Here is a 10,022-nt window from a genome sequence, read left to right as displayed (position 1 = left end):
ATCTTTTACTGGTATATAAACCTTTAAATAAGATTAGAAAAATGTACGTTACTATAAATATATATATGGTTGGTGATAAGCACAAAATATAGGGTACTGATGAGAGGAGATTGATCACTACGGATATTGTTGTATAAGCAGTGAGTTCCAGTTCCATATATACTGATGAATTTGCTGGATTATATACAGTAATTTCGTCAAATATGTAGTTTAGCTCATGTGAATGAAATGTCTCTTTATCTTCCAGGTTTACAAGCCAGTGAAAGAAAAACTATTCATCTTCAGAGAATGACAAAAATAGGATACCATAAGGGGTGGTCGTTAAATTTTGGCCTTTGAGTAAGGGTGGCAAGTGAGCCGGTTCAGGCTCGGGACTGGCCCGGGATCGCGGGTCAAAGGTTTTGCGGGCCTGGGCGATCTCGTGGGCCTGTCCTATTATTTGGGCCCGTCAAGCCCGGGATCGTTTAGCCGGTCAGGGTCCGGGACCGGCCCGGTCCCTTAGCGGGCCAAACGGTCCCAACGGCTATTTTTTTTTAATTTTTTAATTTTTTTTATTTAAAAAATATAGTCGTTGGGCTATCAAAAAAGTCGTTGGCTATTTATAAAATAGCCATTTAACCCCCCCAACTTTGTTTTAATCCCAAACTTTTTATAATTACACTTTCCCCTTATTTTCAACTATAAATACCCCATCATTCTTTCATTTTTTCTTACAAAATCATCAATCTCTCTCTAATTTTCTTCTATAATTGCTACTATTGCTTACTTTATTGTTACAATTTGTGAAACAATTGTGAAGTTGGTGAAGTGAAATCTTCAACGATAATCAATTTCTAACAAGTTGTTCGTCAATTCGGTAAACTCGTTCAAACTCTTAAGTTTTAATATTATAGTTTTGTTTGTTTTATTTATTTTCTATTACTTTATTAATTAAGATGGCTTCCTTAAAAAAAAAATTTGGTAAAAATAAGAAAAAATCTAAGAGTGACGAATCTAATGCTCAATTTGTTCCTTCCCCACTACCCCGGGATCCCCGAACTAAACTCCATATACGTCCTACACCTGCTATTCTTGATAGCGATAATAGTTTATTACAATTTACTGAAAGTCAATTTTGCCATAATATTAGATTTGGTGAACAATTAGATCATGAATTAATGAATGCTCTTTATTCTAATCCAACTATTGATGAAAATGATGACGAGAAAATAGATTTTGATGAAACTCAACCGGATGATGATACACCAACTAGTCCTGCTCCTGATGTTAACCCAACTAGTGGTAACCCTGCTAATTCAAATGATGTCCCATTTGATACTTCTGTTACTACCCCTACTTTTTCTAGACAACCTAGCAAACGGACGGAAACATCTCCTGTTTGGCCATTTTTTACTCAACTAATTCCAGAAAATAAGGCTAAGTGTAAAACTTGTGGCACGGAGTTAGTTTTTAAATATTTTGGATCGCGGGGGAGGGGGGAACGAGAGGGGGAGAACTTTGGCTAGACACATAATGAAACACCCTCAAGATAAAGTGAGATATCTTCATCTGAAAGCTTTGGCCGAGGGAAAAAGTTTACCTACTCCTAGTCAGGTTGACCCTAGTACCGGTTCAAATCAGTTTCAACCGGGAATTAACACTGTTACCGGTGGTATTTTATATTATGATCCAAAAAAATATCGGGAAGAATTGGCAAAAATGGTAACTGTTATGTGTTTACCCTATAGTTTTCTTTCTGATCCTAACTTTGTGCATTATATTAGAAATTTTTTTAATCCTACTTATAAAGGTTTTCCTCGCACAACCGTAAAGAGCAATATTTATAAATATAAACATGAATATGAACAATATTTGCGCTATATATTTACTCATATAAATTGTCGTGTTGCTATTACAACTGGTATTGGTAGAAGTGGTAACGACTGTGATTACCTTACTGTTACCAGTCATTGAATTGATGTATATATAGCTTATATAAGATGTATATATAGCTTATCGAATATAACTTATATATATATATATATATATATATATATATATATATATATATATACATTTAATATATATACTATACTATATATACATTTAATATATATACTATACTATATATGCATCTTATATATAGTATATAAGATGTATATATAGCTTATCGAATATAGTTTATATATATATATATATATATATATATATATATATAGTATATAAGATGTATATATAGCTTATCGAATATAGCTTATATATATATATATATATATATATATATACTATATATACATTTAATATATATACTATACTATATATACATCTTATATATAGTATATAAGATGTATATATAACTTATCAAATATAGCTTTTATATATATACTATATATACATTTAATATATATACTATACTATATATACATCTTATATATAGTATATAAGATGTATATATAACTTATCGAATATAGCTTATATATATATATATATATATATACTATATATACATTTAATATATATATATACTATACTATATATACATCTTATATATATATACTATACTATATATAAATCTTATATACTATATATATATTTTATAGCCCACTTAGCCCGCGGCCTAGGACCGTTTAGCTCGGGACCAAACGGTCCCGGTCCGGTCCTTAGAAAAAGCCCGTTTGGCCCGTTTAATTTGGGCCCGGTCCGGGACCGTTTGGACCGCCCACTTGGCCCGTTTAGACCCGGAACCGGCCAACTTGCTAGTCCTACCTTTGAGGCAGGTTATTTGACTAATAGGTAAATTTTTAAGGTCAAAAGTTAAATATTTTGCCTCACGCCACTGTTAAACTTGATGTTTTGCCCATTGGTAAGTTAATCTGTCCCGAAGATCAAAAGTTCAAGATAAGTTCCTTTCAAGGTCATTTGGGTCATTGACCCATTCATCTTCACTTGTTCTGTTATTTACATAATTCCGGCAGAAGTGAACTTGTGATAGTAGACGGATAGGGAAAGCAAAAAATTAAAAATAGAAAAGTAACAAATTTAGAATAGACCCAACTAGATAGTTAATCTAAAAGAAATGATATAAATCAAATATCCTAATTAATTATGCAAAGAAGTAGATAATAATCTATAAAAATACTTTTAAGCGGAAGAAATTCCATTTGAAAGCACCTCTTGCAAATTTGTCATGAACAATGACATCTTTCCATTATTCTCGCAAAGAAAAATTCCATAATCAAAGTAAGCTACCTAAAAAAGGAAAGAAAAGGAATATTTATACTAGGTTGTAGTAAAGGCCACGAATTACATAGATGCTCTAAAGATAGAGAAAACTACCTTGTATGGCCGTCTAAAAAAATTATTAGCTCAAAGTTTTGCACGTAACTCGAAATATCCAGTCGGATCAAATTGTAGCTCATCGGATAAAATTAACAAACAAAAGAAAAGTAAATTTTGATACAACTTTTTTATCTTCCCTAGATCTTTTTCCTTCCCAACACCAAATTATTTTCTCTTTCTTAAGTATCCGACTTGACTTTTTACTCTTTCTATATTTTTTTACTTCTTTTCTTCAATTCTTTTAATTCTAACGCCTTTTTTCTCTCTCTTACTTTTACCTTTTTTTTAATACTATTTAATATTGGATTTAATGATAGGCGAAGTGCAGTATATATATATGAGATAATTTTATTACAGTTTTGTAAAAAAGTTGTATATATATATATATATATATATATATATATATATATTGTATCCTAAGCTCGACAGTGTATCCTTAGTGTATATTAAGTGCAACATGTGTGTGTATATATATATGTATGTATAAAGTTGTACACACAGGATAATTTTAATAAATTATAGTTTTGTAGAAAAGTTGTATATATATTATTTTGAAATGTATAAATACTGAATATATATAGTATCCTAAGTTCGGCAGTGTATCCTTAGTGTATATTGAGCCTATCTCGAGTGTGCTTGTGTATCTAAAGTGTATATTTAGTGTATCCAAAGTATATTTTGTATCATGAATGTATAATCTGTCTAAACAATGTATCAAAATTGTAAACATATGTGTATTGTCTAATATGTAAACATAGTGTATATAAATTTTGTACACATTTTATATGTGTAATGTGTGCACACCGTGTATTTAGAGTGTATCATGTATTTTAAAATATATTCCCAATATATCATTAATGTATTCCGAGTGCTTTTGTGTATTCAAAGTGTATAGTGACAGTTTATTTTGTATATTTATATCTATTTTGTATAGTGACAGTCATTTTTGTATATATTTTGTATAGTGACAGTCGTTTTTGTATATATTTTGTATAGTGACATCTATTTTGTATATATTTTGTATAGTGACAGTCTTTTTTGTATATATTTTGCATAGTGACATCTATTTTGTATATTGTTTATATAGTGTTAGTCTATTTAGTATATAAATTGTATAGTGACAGTCTATGTTGTGTATTTTCTGTATAGTGGCAGTCTATTTGTATATTTATTTTGTATAGTGAGAGTCTTTTTTTATATAGTGAGAGCATAAGTAGTAATGATCACTTTAATTTTGTTATAAAGTATTAAATACACCGCTAGAATAATGAGTAAGGTATTTTTTTGACTCCATTGTTATATTTGCTATGAGACTTTAATATAGACCAAAACAAAGGATGTTAACACAAGGCTTGTTCTGAACTAGCTGACATTGTTAATATCCCTTTTCCAATCAAAACATATTGCTCTCTTTCTGACCCTATAGATATCGCATACTCGTCGACTCTGTCCTACCATACGCACACTTAATAATAGAAAATCCTTCTCGATCTTCTGGCTATTCTAGATCAACACAGTTATTTTGAACTGAGGACTTTTACAATGGTGCACTTCAACAATTTTACGTCTTTACTTAAAGAAGTACGAGATGGATCAAGTGACACTAATTACTCCCCTATTCTTTGACCTGATGGTATATTTTGTTGCATATCTAATTGTATTGATTGATTTCCTTCTATTTCTTTGCAAAATGTGGATCCGCATCTCAATATCATAATGATGAGAGTATCTTCTCATTATTTGCTTACCTTTTCTAAGTCTTTGACTCATTGGTATTCCAGTTTCTTACGCACTAGTTATAGATTTTTTTGTCTGCGACTACTTAAGTAAATGATTATGTGTTTTCTAACCTAAAACGTTCACATGAAAAAAGAAAAAGTAGCCAATTTACTTCGAATTTCTCTAAATAGGTGGCAGAGTAAGGGGAAGGTATGGATTAAAGTATGTTACGGAGTTGAAAAGTTTGAAATTTGAAGGTAAAAATTGCATGGGGAGCCCTATTTGGTCGCCCCTTTTTAGCTTATACCCGTTTTATTTTTTCGTTTGCATTCGTACCCTTTTTTTTTTGTTAAAAGTATTTTAAAAAGATGATTTTGCTCTTCTTTAATAAAAGACTATTGACAAACTGCATGACAAAAACTTAAGCATGTTTAGGCTGAAATTTTAGCAAATAAACTAAAAAATTTCAGCTTGTTTAGACTGAAGTTTCGGATAAAACTCAGGACAAAACTATAGACTGCGTTATAAAATTTCAGCATGTTTTGGTATGAAATTTTAGCAAATAAACTAAATAACTTCAGCATGCATTAGCAAAAACTCTTTAGAAAATTACATACTGCAAGACAAAAATTTAAGTATGTTTAGTCTGAAATTTTAGCAAATGAACTAAAAAACTTCAGCATGTTTAGTCTGAAGTTTTAGCAAATGAATTAAATAATTTCAGCATATTTTGTCTGAAATTTTAGCAAATGAACTAAATAACTTCAGCATGCATTAACAAAAACTCATTAGAAAATTACATACTACAAGACAAAAATTTAGGCATGTTTAGTCTGATGTTTTAGCAAATGAACTAAAAAACTTAAGCATATTTAGTCTGAAGTTTTAGCAAATAAACTAAATAACTTAAGCATATTTAGTCTGAAGTTTTAACAAATGAACTAAATAAGTTAAGCATGTTTAGTTTGAGGTTTTAGCAAATAAACTAAATAACTTAAGCATGCTTAGTCTGAAGTTTTAGCAAATGAACTAAATAACTTCAGCATGTTTAGTCTGAAGTAGCAAATGAACTAAATAACTTCAGCATGTTTAGACTGAAGTTTCAGATAAAATTCATGATAAAACTGTAGACTGCAGGATAAATAACTTCAGCATGCATTAGCATGAAGTTTTAGCTTCAACATGAAACAACTTCATGCTACATTAGCATGAAGTTTTAGCTTTAAGGTGAAACAACTTCATGCAAGTGTGATTCTGAAGATGAATCTGGACAAATTTCTGATTTTTTTTTTTATAAAGTTGATGAGAGAAGAGGAGGAGATCGTTTTATATCTTTTGTTAGGGGCGTAATTGTCATATTATTACGGATTTTTTGTGAGATGACTACCAAATCAATAATTTTTAAAAATAGGGTATAGGTTAAAAGGTGGCACAAATATAGGGTACGACTGCAAATCCCCCAATTTGAAAGGGGAAGAGTGACAGTGGTTTTGGGCTAGCCCTTGTAATTGATTTTAGGCTATTAATTGTATGGTTTATTTTGTGGCTACTTATAGTCATTAGTTTTTTCCGGATGGCTATAAATAAAGTTTGCTCCTAAAGATACGCCTAAATTAAGGAATGGGCTAAACTTGCTGAATTACTTATAATTGGGTCGAAATTGAAAAATGGTTGTAATTGCAACTATGGCCATCTTGAATATTCCTTGAGCATGTTGTGGATCTTAAAGTCTTTACTCAATGTCCTATTAAAGCCCTCCAAATTTTCAAGTCCTTGATGGCTACCTTGGCCGCCATTATTCCCTCTCGCTTCAAAAGAATTTGTCTATAAATTCGGACGATGCAAAATATGAAAGGGAATAATTATAATCTTTAAATAATCAAATGACAAAGGAATGCATGGTAAGAATAAAATAAGAAAATATTCATGCATCTTTTACCCAATTCTTCCTAGAAAGCATAAAGACTCCTCTAAAAATCATGTATAAAACATTAACAAGCAGAGTAATAAAAGTTCCCAATAAGCAAACAAATATAACTTTCATGAGCTTCACAAATAAGAAAAAGAGTTACGTGATCCAAACATTAAGGACGACCTCCTACCACTTCTCAAAAGAATCACACTTGTGATAAAGCCTAATATAATGATATTTAATATAGGTCAAAGAAATCCGTTAAACTAAAAATCAAGGCTTTGGAATCATAATTAGTTCCTTCAACAAGTAGAGTGAGTTGTACATTAAAATCTAGGAATCTTTACCTCTTTATTCTATATTATAAATTTATTTATCCCTTTTAAAGAAGTTATCGCTTTCTCCCTCCTCTTGCTCCCCCATTCTAAATTATTAAGGCTGGCTATGAGAGAAATATCAAATGAAAGTATGGAGACTATATAGTTAATAGAAAGATGATTTTTTAAAACTGGAAAACATACGGTGATAATACTACGAAACAGAGAATTGATGTAAAAAGTCAAAAAGGCTCCCTTTTTAGGCAAAGAAGACTTTGTATCGTGCCCCGTCGACTTGTGGAGCTATTTTAACCTAGCGTTGGTATTGGTTCTTTTTTGACAGCCATTAAAATTTTTAAAGTTTTGAATTCGAAAATTAAATTTTAAAAAATTATTATTTATTTGGATTTGATGTTGTTGCAAATGATTGGAAATATCCATTGGAGTTTATATCTCAATTTTGAACGAATTTAATGAAGATTCGAGTAGGTTTTGGTTGGAATTTCATATTGAACTTGATCACGCCCAACTATGCCTTATAAAAAGGACTAAGCGGTCGTTTCAAATATATTCCGGCTAATAAGTCCGGAGTCAAATTCCACATGAATTAACCTATCAAACACAGCTATTACACTCGCACAAATTCACACAATCAATCTTCAGAAATATTTAAGTAACAATTTGAGTTTTTATTAACTAAATATTACGTAATGAAAATGTAATAATTAATAACTAACTACGAACGGGTTGTAAACAAGAATTGGAATGATCTAAGATTGTGATTTCCCCTATTGACGGAATCTTTTCCGCTACGTTTTCTACAAATTTGCCTAAGTCTTCTCTATCGACCTTGAGCACTCTAACTGTCGTAACTCTCTCCCGAGTAATTACCACAATTTACTAGGCATATTCTCCCGAATTACGCTAGCTGGCATTAAGTACAGCTCACTCAGATCGCACCAAGGTTTCGTTATCCCTAATCCTACCTTTAAACCTCCGTATTGATTCCTCATATACGTTTAGGAGTGATGTTGTTCAACAACTACCTAAATATGCACTCTCTCCCGAGTAATACATACTAAATAGGTACAGCTAATTGAGGGCCCTTCAATCAACCTCATAAATAATATAGTTGAACAAATAGAGAAAATACTACGGCAAATTTATATTAACGTAACATGAAAATCATCTTTCAATAGGTTCCATCAATATCCTAGATTAGGAATTTAGCTACTCATACTCATAGTAACAATATCAAATATTTTGCATAATTAAAATACAGAGTAAAGATGAAAAGATGTAGAAATCGTTGATTCTAACTCCCAATGGGTGATTCCACAAGCTATTCTTGCCTCTGGTTGCAAAAAGTACCTCCAAGTGGTATTTTTAGGTCTATTTATATGTATAGAAAAAAACCTAAATGTGTAGGCCAAGTCCTAGTCAAACCCGAAAATGAATTAAGTCTCCAAAACTCGGATTGGACCTGGCCCCAGGCCTGGCGTCGCTAGCCTAACGCCTGGTTCAACCTGGCTTTTGGCTGGCCTCACTAGGCTAAAGCCTGATTGAGCTGGCCTTTTGGCTGGCCTCACCAGGCTAAAGCCTGGTTAAGCTGGCCTTTGGCTGGCCTCACCAGACTAAAGCCTGGTTAAGCTGGCCTTTGGCTGGCCTCGCCAAGTCTCTCCTTTTCACTATTCTCGAGCACACTTTTAACGTTTAAGTATCCCTTTTGCTCTACTTTCATATCCAATTCACCTACACATAAAATAAACTCCATTATGCGCAAATAAAGTATAATTTATCATTAAAGCATGTAAAATGCAAGGCACATAATGAACGAAACTATGGAATTATAGCCACACATTAATACCCCACACTTAAATATTGCTCGTCCTCGAGCAATCAAACTACACTTATAGATACAACCCTTTTAAGCAATTCTCCTAACTCATTACACCAAGAATTTTTAAAACAGTTTAAGCACACAAGTGTGACATCCTCGCCTCAAGATTCGACTCACAAATACCATGCCTTATTCACAATTCACTTACTTACTCTAACATGGATGTCAACAACATTACCTTTCCTTTATGAATCATGTGCCCTCACCCAATCAAAGAGCTTAGTTCCACACACAATGAATTTTAAGAACATAGGAACTCAAGATAGACAAAATTCACTCGCTCTCAGAAATAACATTCATATGCCACAAATGATGCACCATAGGCTTCCCGTAGTATAATACTCTACTAATCGAGTTCATTCAGTCTAAGATCAAGTAGGACTTTCATTGGTTGTAATGTAGGTTGCGGGTCGGGTAGGATACATTTGGATATGAGTGACTACACCTCCATTAAGCACTTTAATACATATACTTTAACACACATCCCATACTTATGCCAAACCAAACATTCCACCTTCACTTCAATTTATATTACCCCATATTTCTTTAAGCATAATTACATTAAGAGTCGCCAGCCTAAGGCCAAGCAAAACCTGGCGTTAGCCGGGCGTCGCCATCCCCAACGCCAGCTTTGGCCGGTTTTATCCTGGCGTCGCTTGCCCCAGCACCTGGTGTATGTCAGGTGATGCTGAAACCCTGCTCGACTTGCCCAAACTCGCCTGCAAACTTGTTAGTACCTAAAAAAACAAAAAAAGAAAAATTCTAACTACACTAAAAATCAACTACGAATTGGGTTGCCTCCCAACAAGCGCCTGATTTAACATCGCGGCACGACGCAGATAATTGCACTTAAGGC

This window comes from Nicotiana tomentosiformis, chromosome 4, assembly GCF_000390325.3.
Source record: "Nicotiana tomentosiformis chromosome 4, ASM39032v3, whole genome shotgun sequence".
NCBI lineage: Eukaryota > Viridiplantae > Streptophyta > Magnoliopsida > Solanales > Solanaceae > Nicotiana > Nicotiana tomentosiformis.
This window is presented reverse-complemented; position numbering follows the sequence as displayed.